Raw genomic sequence first — 14,977 nt, 5'->3', positions numbered from 1 at the left:
GTCTGCTGCAGGCCATCCTGATCTGGATTTGGAATAAGGTGTTAGGTAGTGGTTCTGTCTTCCTTGACATCTGTCTGATCAAGAGGACCATGGAGGGCTGAAGTGCAAGGTGGAATCCCAGATATTATTTAGGAACTGGTGGCAGGTTACAGCAAAGCACGCTGATATTCATTGCCTTTCTTTGGGTATGGTAATGGTTCCTTAATAAAACTGGCTTGGCAGTGCAACACAAAAATCCCAGTATGGATGCCACAAGTATTCTTTCCAGATGATGAGAGTTTTACAGGATCTACTCTAATCTGACCTGGCAGCACCCAGAAATATTAGTTTTCCCTACTACTCATTTTGGCTGCTGCTGTTCCTGTTACCTCTGTAAACCAACGTCTAAACCAAACAGACCCTGCACCAGTAAACTCTCTGTGTGGCCACGGAGGACAGTCAGGCAAAGAATAATCCAAGTAAGATATTGTTTAAAAAATTCCTGTGCCACTTGGGCAGCTCCCTGGAGATGACAGAAGAGACTTAACAGTGACTCTTCCAAAAAAATACAATTCCGTTTCGTATTATTTTGAGGAAGGTGATGTGACTACCTTAAACTTTGGGAGTGTGTGTAAGAGTATAAATAACAGCTCTCTGAGCTGTTTTACTCCTTTTAAAAGTCGTATTAATCACAAAGATTTCTGTAAAAAAATCCTTCCAGCAGAGAAACGTCTGTTGCAAGTACTTAAAAATAGATCCCTGCACCGAAATTTTCAAATTAGAAATTTTATTTCTGGCATGCTTTTTTTCCTTCTTTTTCCTGAGGAAACTGATTAATTAGACTCTCTGCTAACCTGTTTCTGGTGTGGGGGTAGTGCATGGTGTGGAAAGGTGGTTCTTCCAATGCAGTGGATGACTCCAGGAGATGGAGCTGAAGAGCAGCAAGATAAAGACCCCAACTCGTCAGCCCACCCACAGACAGGAGCTGTGCCTTGTTCGAGCCCTGGGGCTTTAGTTTAAATTCAAAGAGTATTTCTTTTGAGGGAGCTACCCATGGACCCCTGCATCCTATCTCTTTGTTGTGCACAGAACGACTGCTTGTGTGGCCTGTGTTAGAGTAAAGCCTGTGTATTTTTAAAATAAAGGGTAAACACAGTCCGGTTTATTACTCAGTCCAACAAGCATCTGTTTTGGGGACAGTACAAGTGCAGAAATAAGGAAGAGGAGGCTGAAAATATCTGGTCATTTTATACCCAGGGACACTTTTTTTCAGGGACATGGTGGGGTCTTCACTTACTTTAGCCCAGCTTCAGAGAATACTGGGGTACAGGGACACATCACGAAGCCAAGGCTTCTTCAGCTGTCACTGCTGTGGCAAGAGACACTTGTGAGTGTAAATCCCTGGATTCAAATCTTGAGAAGCCCAAACAATCCAGGAGTGACCAGATCTTGCACCCTTGTGAGTCCCCAGAAATCAAGGCTTCAGTCTGTCACAAAGACCTGTTACTGATATTTCATTTTTGCCTGTATCATAACATTCAGATGTCCAGCAGATACAGCAGTGCCATGCTGGCATAGATAGGTAAGGAATATTTTTCTGAACAGAAGTGGAAACAGCTGCTCTGTAATGGTTCTGTGTTACCTTGAAACATGAGCAGAGAAAATGCAATGTGTCCCTTGCCTATAAAGTCCCTCTGAGGCCTTAATTTTGTGCACATCAAAAGGTTTTACTCTCCAAAATTACTCCTCAGTTAAAAAGAGAAAAGATGCCCTTTGCTACTTTTGCCTAGAGCCCGATATCTTCTGACATTCCATAGCAGCTGTGGCAATGCTCTGCTTAATGCAAAGAACATCTGGGCTGCCTGCAATTCTGGGAGAGAAGTGTCAAAAGTGTCATAGACATCCTTGAGCAAAGAAGGATCTTCACTTTTATTACACAGAAGTGTCAAAAACAGCATTATTTAACATCAGGTTGCAATTTGGTGCGCAGAATATAAGTCTGAATAGATGTGACAAAATCCCTTCTAGGAAATTGCTACTTAGTGTTATTTTTTCATAGTTTCAAATTAGCATTTAAAGGAAAAGCACAAACGGGGAGCCTGGAGGTAATCCTGACAATGAAAGATCCCAGCATTCTTTTTTTGTGCTTACTTCACAACCTCATTGCTGTCCGCTGAGTGACTGAGATTGATTAAATCATTGTCATCATCAGTGAAATGCACTGCATTGATCCAGCCTCACTCACAAAGCCAGCCTATGTGACACAGCTAATTTGACATAATTGAAAGTTCCAGCTCCAGAAGGTCACTGAGCTGGACTCAGGACACTAGTTATCATTTTGTCCTTGGAACAGGGTCAACTCTCCTGATAAAATAAGATGGCTTTTTGTCACACTATTAATTGTTTTTCCATGGTTGGTATAGGATAAACACAGGCTTTCGTATTTTGATTGAATTTTTTATGGTGGACAGAAGATAATTATCACCTCTTTATGCTAAATATTTTTTTAAAGTCTGATTAGACCAAAACATAGGATTGAGCTCTTGTTTCTTACTCAAGTACAATTCTACTAAGAAAAGCTTTAGATCAGGACAGCAAATTTCTTTCGATAAGGATGGTAGTATGATACGCATCATGAAGTATTTAATTTACAAAGGAAAATATGGCATTAGTTAAAAGTTTGTTGGAACAGTGTTGAAGGCGATGTTCCTCTCTTCTGTTACCACATCCAGCTTTCCCAACTTCCCCTCTTTTTCCATTTTCTGCTGTTCCCTTCTGGAACTTGAGTGCTGTGTTTGAGATCTTGGGCTGAGCCAAGTTTGAGACCGTGAGTTGAGTAAACTCAAAGGTCACACACAGTCACAGAACAGAGGAGTCCCAAAAAGCCATGCAGACAGGCATCAAGGCTGGGTTGGCAACTTTAAAGTACTGTCAAGTGTTTCAGCTGAAACTCCTCTGAACAGGGTCCAAATTCCTGATGAAAGGTTGTGCCTTAAGAAAAATGGCCATCAGGCCATTTCCTTCGTGCTTCAAGATGGACAACAAAATCCCACACCACTTTCAAAGATGTGTGGTTTATGTAAGCAGTGCAGTATGAATATGCTTGTGTCAAAATTCTTTTTCATAAAGGGAAGCAAACACTGAAGTGTTTGGAAAAATTGTTTCTTTATGCTGTACAGAATCAGTGGGCAAAGCTAGGAGTTTAAGTAGGTCTTACAAGCTGTGTAATTGCTTTGTTGGCCTTTTGCTCAGAGTTAAATTAGCAGCGTATCTTTTATTTCTTTCCCTGTGTTTGCTGTTAAAAAGTCAGCATATCCCAATAGCTCCCATTGCTTCCCATTCCAAATGCAGGTCAAAATGCCAGCTTTCTAATGGTGAATGTCATGTATAATTTATCATGGAAAAAAGTACTTGATAAAATCTCTGCAATAGTTTCTTCTTGCTTTGTTATTCATATAAGGGTTTTCTGTGTTTTGGGGTTTGTTGGTTCCTTGGGTTTTTGGTAGGGTTTGGGCTTTTTTTGGAAGTGTGCCTTCTATCATCTATAAAGCAAGCAAAAAAGGAAAAGCACCAAAAGGAAAAGCTAATGTAAAGGTAAATAAGGGGAAGGACAGCTGTGGCACACTTGTAGGACAGTAGCTTGACACAACCTTTTTGTAAAGGAGTAGTATTCCTTAATTTCTGAGTGACTTGTGGGGAAGGGTTTTCACAAAGCAAGCAACACAAAATTGATAGGAGCTTGGCAATACAATGTCTTGAATTACTAGGAACAAACCAGTGAGTTAAGATAGCTGGCTTATAGAAAGACATATGAAAAGCAAATAAATCTTTCTATAAAGATTTTTCAAAAAGCCTAATGTTTCAACATACTCATAGAAATAGGAGGTAGGTCTATAATACGTAACTCTCTTCAAAAATAAAGGTCTAATACAGGCCAAAGGGAAACGACAAGCCATAATGTAATTGTTCTATCTTTTGTAAGTCTTTCAAAAGTTTCATCTGAGTAGCTTTTAAAACATAACTTGCAATCGACAAATCCCACTGGGCTCCTATTTATAGTATCCTAATTTTCAAAGAAAGCAAATCAGGCAACTGTTTTTAACATGAATAATATTGCTCCCAGCACTCTGCCTCCAGCCCACACATTGTGTTTTTTGGCACGATCATGGCAATTAAAAAAAATAAACAGCTCTTTTTAATATTTTTTATACATAAGCTATTACAGTCAGCGCTGACACAGCTGGCAGAGAAACTCAGTGAAAGGTAAACATTCTGCTCAAAATGTAATCCAACATATTGTTGCGTTTAGTTGTTAAAATGTAATTTTCGTGAAAGACTATTTTAAAAGTAAGTTTAATTTTTTTATTTTTTACAGAATTTCTAGTATTTTGATATCTGATTACAAAAAAATCATAACCTTTTAAAGCAATGGCACTTGTGACACTGGATATTTCAGTCAACAACTTATTGGATTTTTAAAAATATTCTTAACAAAAATCAGGAATGAAAATTAGGGGTGTGATGCTTTATCCTTCAGCAGAATGTAATAGTCTGTGCTAGTAAAATCAATTTCTTTTAATAGAATTCTGTCAAAAGCAGGAAGTTCAGTAATAAATGTCTTCAACTGTTAAAAGGGAAGAAAACTTCCAGTAGAATTAAGATTAGTTTGTGACTTGCTTTTTGTTGCTTGACCTAATTACTACGAGCACGTATGCAGTGAGATATGGGATGATAAGTATTTCACTAGAAAAAACACATGAAGGTAAGGGACATAGGTAAATAATTATCTGTCACGCATGTCCAGAAGTTCTAAAGGTACTTTTATTTTTAAAAAACATGACTTTGTGTGGTGGCTTACGATTAAGATGCTGTACTTCCAGCATTTTACTCCCTGTTGGAGACAAATGCAGAGGCAGCCAAGCAGAGCTGGGTGCATGCAGGGTTCTGGTGCTCTTTATAAGGCTCGGGAGGTTTCTTAGCAAGAGCTGGGTGGTGCCTGTGTGCTGCAAACCCCACCTCTGCTCCAAACCGTGCCCTGGTGTTCACGGGACAGCTCAGTGGGAAGGGTGTGCAAGCAAACAAATGCAGAAAGCACCCAGTGGAACTGTTGAGGAAGCTTGTGGGCATATTATAGCTACATATGCTCCATGTTGTGTGGCAGGTCAGCAGGAATTGAGAGTCCTGGTTGACATTTGCTCACCTGATGTGTAAGAATGTGAGATGTGCTGGTTTGTGCTGCCTGGACAATGGAAGTGTCCACCATAACTTGTGTCCCTATCAGCTTGCCTTTAATTATGTTTAAAAGGAATTTCTTTAAAGATCCACCTTTTCCTTTCACTGATTACCGGTATATCCTTGGAATCAGGGTCTTCCAACTCCCAGTTGCTTCTCCTTTTCTCAGACTGAATTATAAAAATAGCAGGTATGCTGCAAAAATAGGTTTCTGCCCTTTTATAATCCAGTAAATTGCCCTCTGGCTGCAAAGTTGGAATATATGGATTTAAGTTTGTAAGAGCAACTGAACATTCATTTTCAATGTGTATAACATGAGATGAAGAGAAACATTTAAAGTTTAGAGCAACCTTCAGTAGAGAAGAAAATTATTTGGTGACTCCTATTGTTGATTTGGAATGTGTTTCAGATGTTAGGTGTGGACTTCATGTCACCCTCGGGGCAGTTAATAACAGCTAAAGGAGCATTATCTGCTGAAGTCAGTGGAGTGTGAATCCAGAGGCGTTGTTGTCTTCGTCTTGTCACAAAAGAAATTCAAAATAATTGTGCAGAAGGAGTGCAACAGAAGCATTCTGTGGTCTGGTTCTCCAGTCATTCTGATCTGTTACACCAGCAAATTTGTGGCCAGGACAATTGTGAACTAAAGTTGTGCTCTCTGACTAGGACAAGTACAATGCAAAAGATTTTAATTACATAGAAATTTCTTTGCAGTGAAGATACAATTAAAAGAAGAAGAAAACCTTTAGGCAAGTGGTAATCCTGGAATTGTTGTGTAACTAGACTTTCAACAACTGTGCTCTCTCTCTTCATGGAGATGATCATACCTGGCATTGTATCATGAAAAAAAACCCAAAAGATTAGAAGAGTGATGTATTTATTTCACATGAAGACTCAGTTGCCCTGATCTGATTCTCACCTAAGAAAAGAGGGGAACTTTTTCCAATGCAACCTAAGGTTTCAGTACAACCTAAACTGTTAGATTATGAGTATTTGGGGGCATCCCACATCAAGTTTTCTATTGATTCCTTAATCTGAATAGATATGCCCCACACAGCTGTCCCAATGGGCATGTTGGTGGATTTGGGAAGAGTCATATGCTCCTGACTGGGGCCAGGCTCTTGATGTTCTTACTGAGTTTCAGAGCAAACTCCTTCTCAAATGCAAACCCCAAACAAATGATGACTAAATGATGTGAACTATGTTGTATCAGTCTGTTGTGCTACAGCCCCTGCAGGACCTGGACAAATGAAAGTTTCACATGCCCCTATCTGCTGTTGGCAGTACATTTGGTTCAGGCTTTCAGAGCCATTGAAACATGTTTGTCTGCTCTCTGCTGGTGTTCTTAAAAGCCCACACAGGCCACAGGGAAAGGTCATCTATGGTGGGAACAGTCCTGATGGGCAGATCAGCTGTACCTCCTCCTTGATACTTCCTGCTGAGCAAGGTGGAGCTCCCTGTAGGGCTGCCCATGATGGACAGCAGGCTGTGCTTTTCAAGTCTAGCCCAAAGTCAACAGGAAAGGAAGTCCTATGCAATGAAAAAAATTAAGTCTTCTTTAATATACAGCAGTGTGATGATTTTTGTTATTATTATTATGGACTCTGAATTAGACCCGTGTGAAATGAAGTTGTAGATGTTAAATGCAAAAATATCTGAGATGACGTTACATCCATTTGATACAAAAGGGGTGGCAGGGTAACAAAAGAGAGAAAATGAAGGAGACTGATGTTTGTTTAATAGAAAAAGGCAGCATATACAGGGGAAAAATTATAATCCTAAGGTTTTTTTAAGACTATTACAAAGAATAGAGAATAAAAATAGGGAAAGCTGGAAAAAGCAATAAAGTCTATAAACATTAATTCATAACCTGTTTTTTTGAAGTATATGACATTTTTTTTTCCACAAACTCACTAATAGGGTTCTAAATATGAGTGAGAATAGCAAATTGCTTTTTCCATCTCTGGGATCTATAGTTTCACCTCTACAGTTGAATAAAAACATTAACCAAGAGGCAGATACTTATTTCTTTTGTTTATGCTCAGCCTCAGGAATTTTTCAGCTGAAATCAATAATTAAAATGTTTATTAGCCATGGTAAGTGTTATAAATGAAACTTTGTTAACCACAGATTATCTTGGATAATGGAGATATTTATGTCCAGATTTTTTAACCAAGTAACAGAATTTGAGAGGAGAGACAATGTATAACTTCATATTTACTCTGTAGATACTGTATTCACTGAGGAGATTCAAACACTTTGGTATCTTTTCATTTTCTTTACACAACAGAAAGCAGTGGTTGGTTCTTAAGAAACAGATTCACATGGGGTTTATTTCAAGTGTTAAAGAAAGCATGGAGTTTAACATAACAGTTTCTAAAAGATAACAGAATAAATGGTTTTAGAAAGTAGAACTCCTGATGCATCCAGAATACATCTCCAATTAATAAAAAACGCTTAGAATACCTACTTGAGAGGACATATGTAGTTTTATGTGTGCATATTGAGCGAGACAATTTGAGTGTATATTTGAAAAGAGAAAATGAGAGTTTGAGTACATGCTTTGAACAGAAGAGGGATCATGTGCCCGTACACAGTACTCTGCTGTAGAGGGACAGAGGTTCAATAGACCCACACTTCTGTTCCTACTCTTCCCATGGCACTCTGGGCAGGAATAGTTTGATTGATAAGGAATGAAAACATGGTTCATGATTGTTAGGCTCTTGGGATTGTAACACTGAGTACAGTGAAGTAAGCCTAGAGCTTTTGGAAGCTGGAACAGCTTTTTTTAAATATCCACAGAAATATTAGTCTGATGGGATTTTTTTTTTTCAAATTTCCCTTAAGAATTCCATGATATCAGTTATTTTCCTCTTTCTGATTTCTCTGGGTGTCTGTAGCTCTGAAGTGGAGCTGCAGATCCAGCTGGCAAGGTGCTGGCATGGGAGTGCCACTGCTCCAGAAGCTACTGCTGTCCTTTGCTTTCAGCAGCAGTTGCTTGGTGAGAGCCAGTCAAACTCTGCTGGGCTTTTCCTCCCAACCACAGAACCTAATCTGTGAAGCAAAATAGTTCAAAATGCTATGTTGCCCAGTTCCTCTTCTCCTTACACCAGTGGTACTAGCTTGAAGTACTTCGTCCTCACAGGCATCTCTATTTTTCACTCCATAGCTTTTCTAGTAAAATGCTGTAGTTTAATGAACATGTGAAGTGCTTTTCTTTTCTGAATATCTCCTTGAAGAAATGTCTGCTGTGATACCACAAGAAGTCACTTACACACAGAGGTAGCCAGGGTTCTGTGATAGCTAAAATCAAAGGTGGAGATTTTTGTTAAAACCTTTCAGATTATTTTGGAATCACTAAACTGTGAAATAGCTATTTTGTTAGCTTAGAAGTTTTTCTACATGTAACATTTATTCCTCTTCATCATTCCTTGTGTTTGCTTCTCATAGCTATTTGTTGCATCTTGCTTCAGATGAAAGTGCAGACTCTGAATAAGCCTCAAATCTTCTTGCTCACTGACCTAGCACAGTGAAGGCAATGCAACATCCACATCACTGCAAATAGTAATCAGCCCCCTCAAAGAAGGCATAGATAAGCAACACCCTTCTCAGTGTGAACAGTCACCAGGCATAGGTGTGGTTCATACTGTTGTCCAGCATATATCTTAGGAATCATATTCTGTCGACTGTACTTTTAATATGCATTTCTTAGAATAAAGCTATTATCCTGTAAACCAAATTAATGTGTCCACATTTTAAAAGGAAATTATTTATTTGGATTTAAACACTCTGTTTTGTGTTTCCAAGAGTGGAGAAAATTGAGTCTAATAGGAAACCCATTATTATGTATCTGGTGTAATAAGCACTAACAAATTTCTAAAGGCTATCCAGAAGTTGCTGCTATGTACCCTCCATTTTGTTCTCATTTATGGCACTGATAGTACAAACAAAGTCCTTACAACTCCATGAGTGGGCTTCCTCTGAGTTGTGATCAGAGCTGGCCTTTTGTTTGTATTGATACTAACCTGTCAAAGTTTCTCGCTGACAAGGGGCTCCTCCAAGTTTTGTGAAGGACTGGAGGACTGGAAGTCCACTGTACTTCTGCAGTCCAAGGCACTCTGTAGTCATGGAAGAACAAGGTTATGATTTTTGTGTGTTTGTCATTTAGTTGCCAAAACATTTATCCACAATGAAGAAAAAATATTCATACTGTATGGAGGCTATGGGATGAGTGTCATTTAAAATACTTATCCCCTCTTTTTATCTCAGCTGTAAAGAACAGAGTTAGGGTAGCAAAGGGAAGTGCAAGGCTGGTGGACTCAGCTGTATTTTCAGAATACTGGATATATTGCATGCAGCCTGGCATACAAGCAAAAACAAACAGAGAAAAGCAGACACTCTAACTATAATTAATAATTCTCAGCTAAAGGAAAAAAGCATGTCTACAAGATAGGAAGGATACTGAACTCCTGCTCTGCCAGATGGGAAAAAAGATGAGTTTTGAATCTGCCATGGCTTTCCACATTTGGCTTGAAAAGTGCAAAGCTGTGTGAAGCAGCTAGTTTGCCTGTGCCTTCCCAAGCCAGTCTCTTTTGACCCTGCTCAAAAAGGAAATAATTTATTTAAATGAGAATAAGCAAATAGGACCTCAAAAATATGGTCAACCGCCCCTATATGTTAGTCTAACTATATAATAAATATCAGAGGAACTCATTAGGAAAGAAAGTTTTAAGAGGTTTTTTTTCTGCCTTGGTACAAACCCTGAGTGAGAGAAGGTTAATCCTTAACATGGATGCCTAGTCTTGAGATACTATGGTAGGAAGTAGCTCCTTCCAGCCTAATTTAATCTAGATTAGCCCACAGGGACCTCTGTGCCCACAGAGCTGAACATTTCTCATCCAGCACAACTCAGTAGAGGGGGAAGTATTCCACACAGGGCACTGGTCGGGGCTGGGACTTTTCAGTACTACAGTAATACAAATAATCCATTATATTTGGAGGCTTTGAAAGAGGAATGCTTGACTGTATGGAGCAAGTAATGGTGTTTGATGTACCTCCAAGGTGGCAGTCAGTGGGTGAGCCTTGCAAAACTCAGCTGCTTCTCTCAGCAAGTTTCCGCCTTGTAAACAGTGCCTTTGTTTTCTGTCTATGTGGGCTCTGATGCCTTAGGTTCCCTTTGATGTATGAATGAATCCGGTGCTTCACAACAAAACTCAAACTAGACCTGGAAAAGCACAGAGGGAGAGAAGAAAGAAGGGAAAGGGAAAAATAGTTTTAAATATCCACATTACTAAAGCTGGTGAAATGATGTGTGTACTGACAGGATGATTGTGTATTTGCTCTTTGTGGCCATTTGGGGCAGTTGAGGCTTGTGGATGTACTTGAGGTTGCATGAGTGGTTTTCTGTTTGCTGGCACCTATGTGTATGTAAGGAGTTCAGAGACAGAATTTGTTTACTCAAAGCATCTGTCAAATCACTTAATGCAGCAACTAATTCAGGTGAAAAGAGTAACCTGGTCTTGGACAAACTGCAAGCAGACAAATGGGCCAAAAACCAGGCTGCTGTGGCTTGTGTATGGGAGAAACAACCTGTCCTCTCTCGATGGGGCAGAAGGATGCTTCTTTCTTTGCACCTGTTCGTCCCATGGCTCTTGATCTCTAAGGATCATTTAACTGTCTGGTTATTCCATACAGAAATGGAAAAGAGGGGATTTGCCCTGTCTTGCTATTGCATGTCTGTCTGTGTGAGGGAGATGAGGCTCTTCCCCATGTTCAGAGTCTGCCACACAGGACAGCATGCAGGACAAGCTGACCTTCTCCTTTACATCTCAGAGCTATGAAACAGAGCCCAGCTACACTGGCCCTCAGTTTGTCTAATACAGTTGTGTACTATAAATGGATCAGCCAGTTGTGACTGGAACCACAATCCTCAAAAAACCTTTCGACAAATCTGGTTTGAGTTTCAAGTTGCAGTGAAATATGAGACGAGGTGGGTTTTATATGGTTTCAGGTTTTGTTGAAAACCTTTCAACTAGTCCTAGTCAGTAGCTGTTGCTTTTTCAGTTCCCTCCTTCTAACATGTCTGTGGTATTTCTAGTTGAATGTACCTCAGAATAAGCACAGTTAGGAGAAGGGGTAGAAATACAGCCCCTAAATTTGACTCAACTCAGAGGGAACTGAGAAAGAGTGAGGAGGATGCCCTTTCCTTATTAAATTCCTCTTTTGGTCTAGTGGAACTTTACCAAAACTTCATTTTTGTACGGAGATTTTTGGACTGCTTAGCTAGCTGTGATAATAGCACTATAGATCACCTCCTAACTGGCTGGGGCAAGTGGAAAAGGAGCCCTGCAGACTCTGTTTGGCAGGTGGACAGGAGACCTGGAGAAGCAGTCAGATTCCCAGCTGGCTCATGGCGCTCACAGCCGGGAAAGCAGTCTGCATGCTGCCTGCCACGGAGCTGGGAGGCGAGGAGGGGCTCGGCTTCCCAGCTGGCAAGGGGAGCACAGGCCTGGAGAAGTGGGCTGCTTTCTGTTTGGCTTCGCAGGTTGAGCGAGAGGCCAAGAAATGAGGTTCAGTTCCCATTAGCCTGTCTGGTTCTTGATTTGCTTCCTTTAGTTAAAAGAGGCAGAGAATACTGATGATGTTTTGCCAGGCACAGGATTGAAGCTGAGTGGCATGGAAGAATAGAGACTTAAATAAGCACAGCTCGCTGTCTCCACTTGCTTTTGTCAGTCCGTGTAACAACCTTGCTGCCAGCAACCTTCCTTGCAAAACAGAGGAAAAACCCGGGGTCACTGGGAGGTGATTGTGCAGTTCTACGTGTGGTACTTAAGGTTGTTTTAAATTATTACAGAACCATTTATATTGTTAACCTAAACAGTGTATTGATGGTTTAAATATTTAGGAAAAGATTAGTATTTAGTGATTCCTTCCCAGGTATATTGGAAAATATATTTAATAGTTCATCTGTTAAAAGGTTGTTTAAATACATCATGAGTATTTTACATGCAGACAATTGAAGTTTCATCTCCTCTGAAAACATATTTTTAGTATATTAGTTCTTTTTAATATACAGTACTTAGGAGAAAGACAACAATAGATCTTCTGTTGATATGTGGCTAGCACCATTGTAAAACCTGATTTTTAATTTTTTCCCCTCATTGCCTTTAGTTATTCCTTTGGAATTTGTGATCTGTTTTTTAAAAATCAGTGCTGATTTCTGTGCCAGTCTTCACTGGAGTTTGTAATAACATACTGTAATTTAGGCAGCTCTGTGAGGTCCCATGTGTAAAGTTATCTGTGTAGCGCCTGCATGATCAGAATCCAAGGCAGCCCCATTTTCACTGAGTGCAAGATATTAACATTTTAAAATTACTTCAGATCCACAATTCAGTCGAAGCCAGCAGAACCTGGACTTCAGGGCTCCCTGCACTGCAGGTAGTAGCACATCTGTTCCCTCACTTGTAACATAGTGCTAATAGCCAGGGCTCTGGCAGCACATACTTCAGCTGAGAAGCACCCAAAGCCTTTGGACGGTATGAGCAGCCTGGGCTGAAGTCTGAGCTGGTACAGCTTCCCCTCTTGGTGGACGAGTTGGACAGTGAGTATCATCCAGTGCATTCACAGGCGCAGCTTTGCATATGCACCTGGTGCAGCGTAGAGACAGCATGAGTTGCTTTGGAGTTTTTACTACAGATTTTGCTTGTAACATCCGTACCTGTACATAGCCAGTGCTCTTTTTTTATTTGAATGCCCTCTATAGTCAGCATACTTTGAAACTCGTCTCCCACTCTCCTCACATCACAGCCAAATCCAGAGCCATGAATTACCTCACAGATACAGTGACTTAGTGGGGCATTCCTAGTCTATCAGCACATCTTGAGAATTGTGTGTAACTAAGGATGTCTCCAGGGTGCAACACAGGGTTCCATGGAAGTGTGCTAGGGTACACAGATAACTTTACACATGGGACTTCGCAGTTCAGGTACTGCAAGCAGTATGACCAGCTTTCTCTGGCAGTCCCTCTGGATTCATTATTTCATGTTGTTACTAATCTGTGGGTCCTGAGTGGGCTACCAGGCCCTCATCTTGGGGGATGGATCACTGGTGAGAAGCTCTGAATCTGTTCATCAAACCCTAGTGTCTTGAAGCAGTTTATCAAGGAAAGCTGCTCAACCAGGTAGTACCTTCTGAGCTATGGAGGGGTATTGCAGAGTGCTCCAAACATAGCACTGTACTTGGCTAAGCAGAAACAACAGAAGGGTAATGTACTCATGACTAAGTTATGAGTAGAAGGCCCAGTAATGAGGGTAAGCTACACTCCAAAACAGGCACTCTCGAGCCTTCACTGACCCTCATCAGTGTGTTTTTATTGAAACACTCAACATCCATGAGGTACACAAGCAACCTGCACTTTGAAAGCACTTGAAAACCTTTTTTCAGGAAGTCAGCTCCAATGACATTAGAGGAGAGAAGAATGCATTACCCTGCGTTCACTCCACTGGGAACCAGTGTCCTTGCAACACAAACACAGAGCAAGAGATTCCAGGGGAATTTATTCACCAGGTTCACGCCTTGTACCCCAAGCTGGACTCCCCCATTCCCTTGGGGAAAATGGGTTTGTAAAGCTCAGCACATTCTCAGTGCTGAGAGAAGCTCAGCACATTCTCAGTGCACAGCTCACTCGCATAAGGAAACATGTATTTGACCTGTCTTTACTGTCACAAAATTCCACTTTTTCCATAATCACTTTTAATCATAGTACTTGTAAGTTGCTTCATTTTACTTTTTTTAATAACAGTTGATTGCCACGTTATATAGGCAATAACCTATAAACTGGAATTGCTTTGCACTCATAAAGGCTTAAAATAGCAAGTCTAATTTGTTTATTAAAAAGTGATAAAAAAAAGACAATGCCCCATGCTGAGACTTTGTAAACCACCTTTCATTCTGTAGTACATCTTTATGGCTGTGTTATAAACCCCTCGCAAATGGGTTTTGTAGTAAAAGTGCTGACACAACTTTAACTATAGAATCTTGAACAGCAGCAATGCAATAAAAGATCAAACTGTAATGCTACAGTAAAAAGAAAGAATCATGATATGCAAAAAAAAAAAGTTTGTAGGAGTAATGGAACCTGATACTAAGATACTAAATATGGACAAAAGAAATAATCTGCCAAGGTTTTAAACCAGTCCTTGGAACATTTATGATTTGAGTTTTGGGCTGTTGGTATGTATTCATTGGGTCCAGAGAACTGCTAAAGCTCAGCTCACTCTAGTGGGCTTCTGTTGCCCCATTCTGGCATGGACCGTGCATGAACAGCAGTGGGTTTGCACTGAGGAATCAGTAAACTGGTGACCTGAGAGAATTGTGCTTCTGGAAGGGGTCTTTAGTGAAACAAGTCAGGTGTAAGATGTTCCTGCAGCAACACAAGCTGGTTGCTGTCCATCCGTGTTCTCGACAGCAGCTAAACCAGCGTCCAAGTCAATAGCAGTTGTTTGTGTTATAAGAGAATCCTTCTGGGGTACCATATGCCAAACAAATTTTTACTATTGCTTCTTCTTTGTTATATTAAAGGTCTGTGAATTAGTGAGATTGATGAGGAAAATGATGAGTTTAGCCAAAGAAAGTTACATAGTAACTGTGCATTGTAATGGAAATGGCTGGGGGGCACCTTTGGAAGGGTTCTGACTATGTCAAGTCACTTTGTTGTTGTTCAGCTTGGATGTACCTGTAACATAGTTTACCTCACGCAACTGAAAATCAA

General features: G+C 40.3%; 1 protein-coding gene and 1 long non-coding RNA gene across 10 annotated transcripts in view; one reads left to right on the top strand and one right to left on the bottom strand.

Annotated features, from left to right (window-relative positions):
* Positions 1-14,977, top strand: part of SEMA6D (semaphorin 6D) — a 216,872-nt gene that overhangs the window by 95,708 nt on the left and 106,187 nt on the right. The window lies entirely within an intron of this gene.
* On the bottom strand, positions 8,377-12,996 carry LOC120325020. 2 transcript variants are annotated; one of them, XR_005566788.1, is made up of 4 exons: positions 12,926-12,996; positions 10,263-10,432; positions 9,234-9,326; positions 8,377-8,511 (listed from the first exon to the last, which is right to left on the bottom strand). It is a non-coding gene; the product is annotated as an uncharacterized LOC120325020 (long non-coding RNA). The 2 variants fall into 2 exon arrangements; XR_005566787.1 differs by lacking the exon at positions 12,926-12,996 and adding an exon at positions 12,712-12,784.

Source organism: Pipra filicauda, unplaced genomic scaffold (assembly GCF_003945595.2).
Source record: "Pipra filicauda isolate LSUMZ 115617 unplaced genomic scaffold, ASM394559v2 scaffold7_size6619720_pilon, whole genome shotgun sequence".
NCBI classification, from domain to species: domain Eukaryota; kingdom Metazoa; phylum Chordata; class Aves; order Passeriformes; family Pipridae; genus Pipra; species Pipra filicauda.
This window is presented reverse-complemented; position numbering and strand designations above follow the sequence as displayed.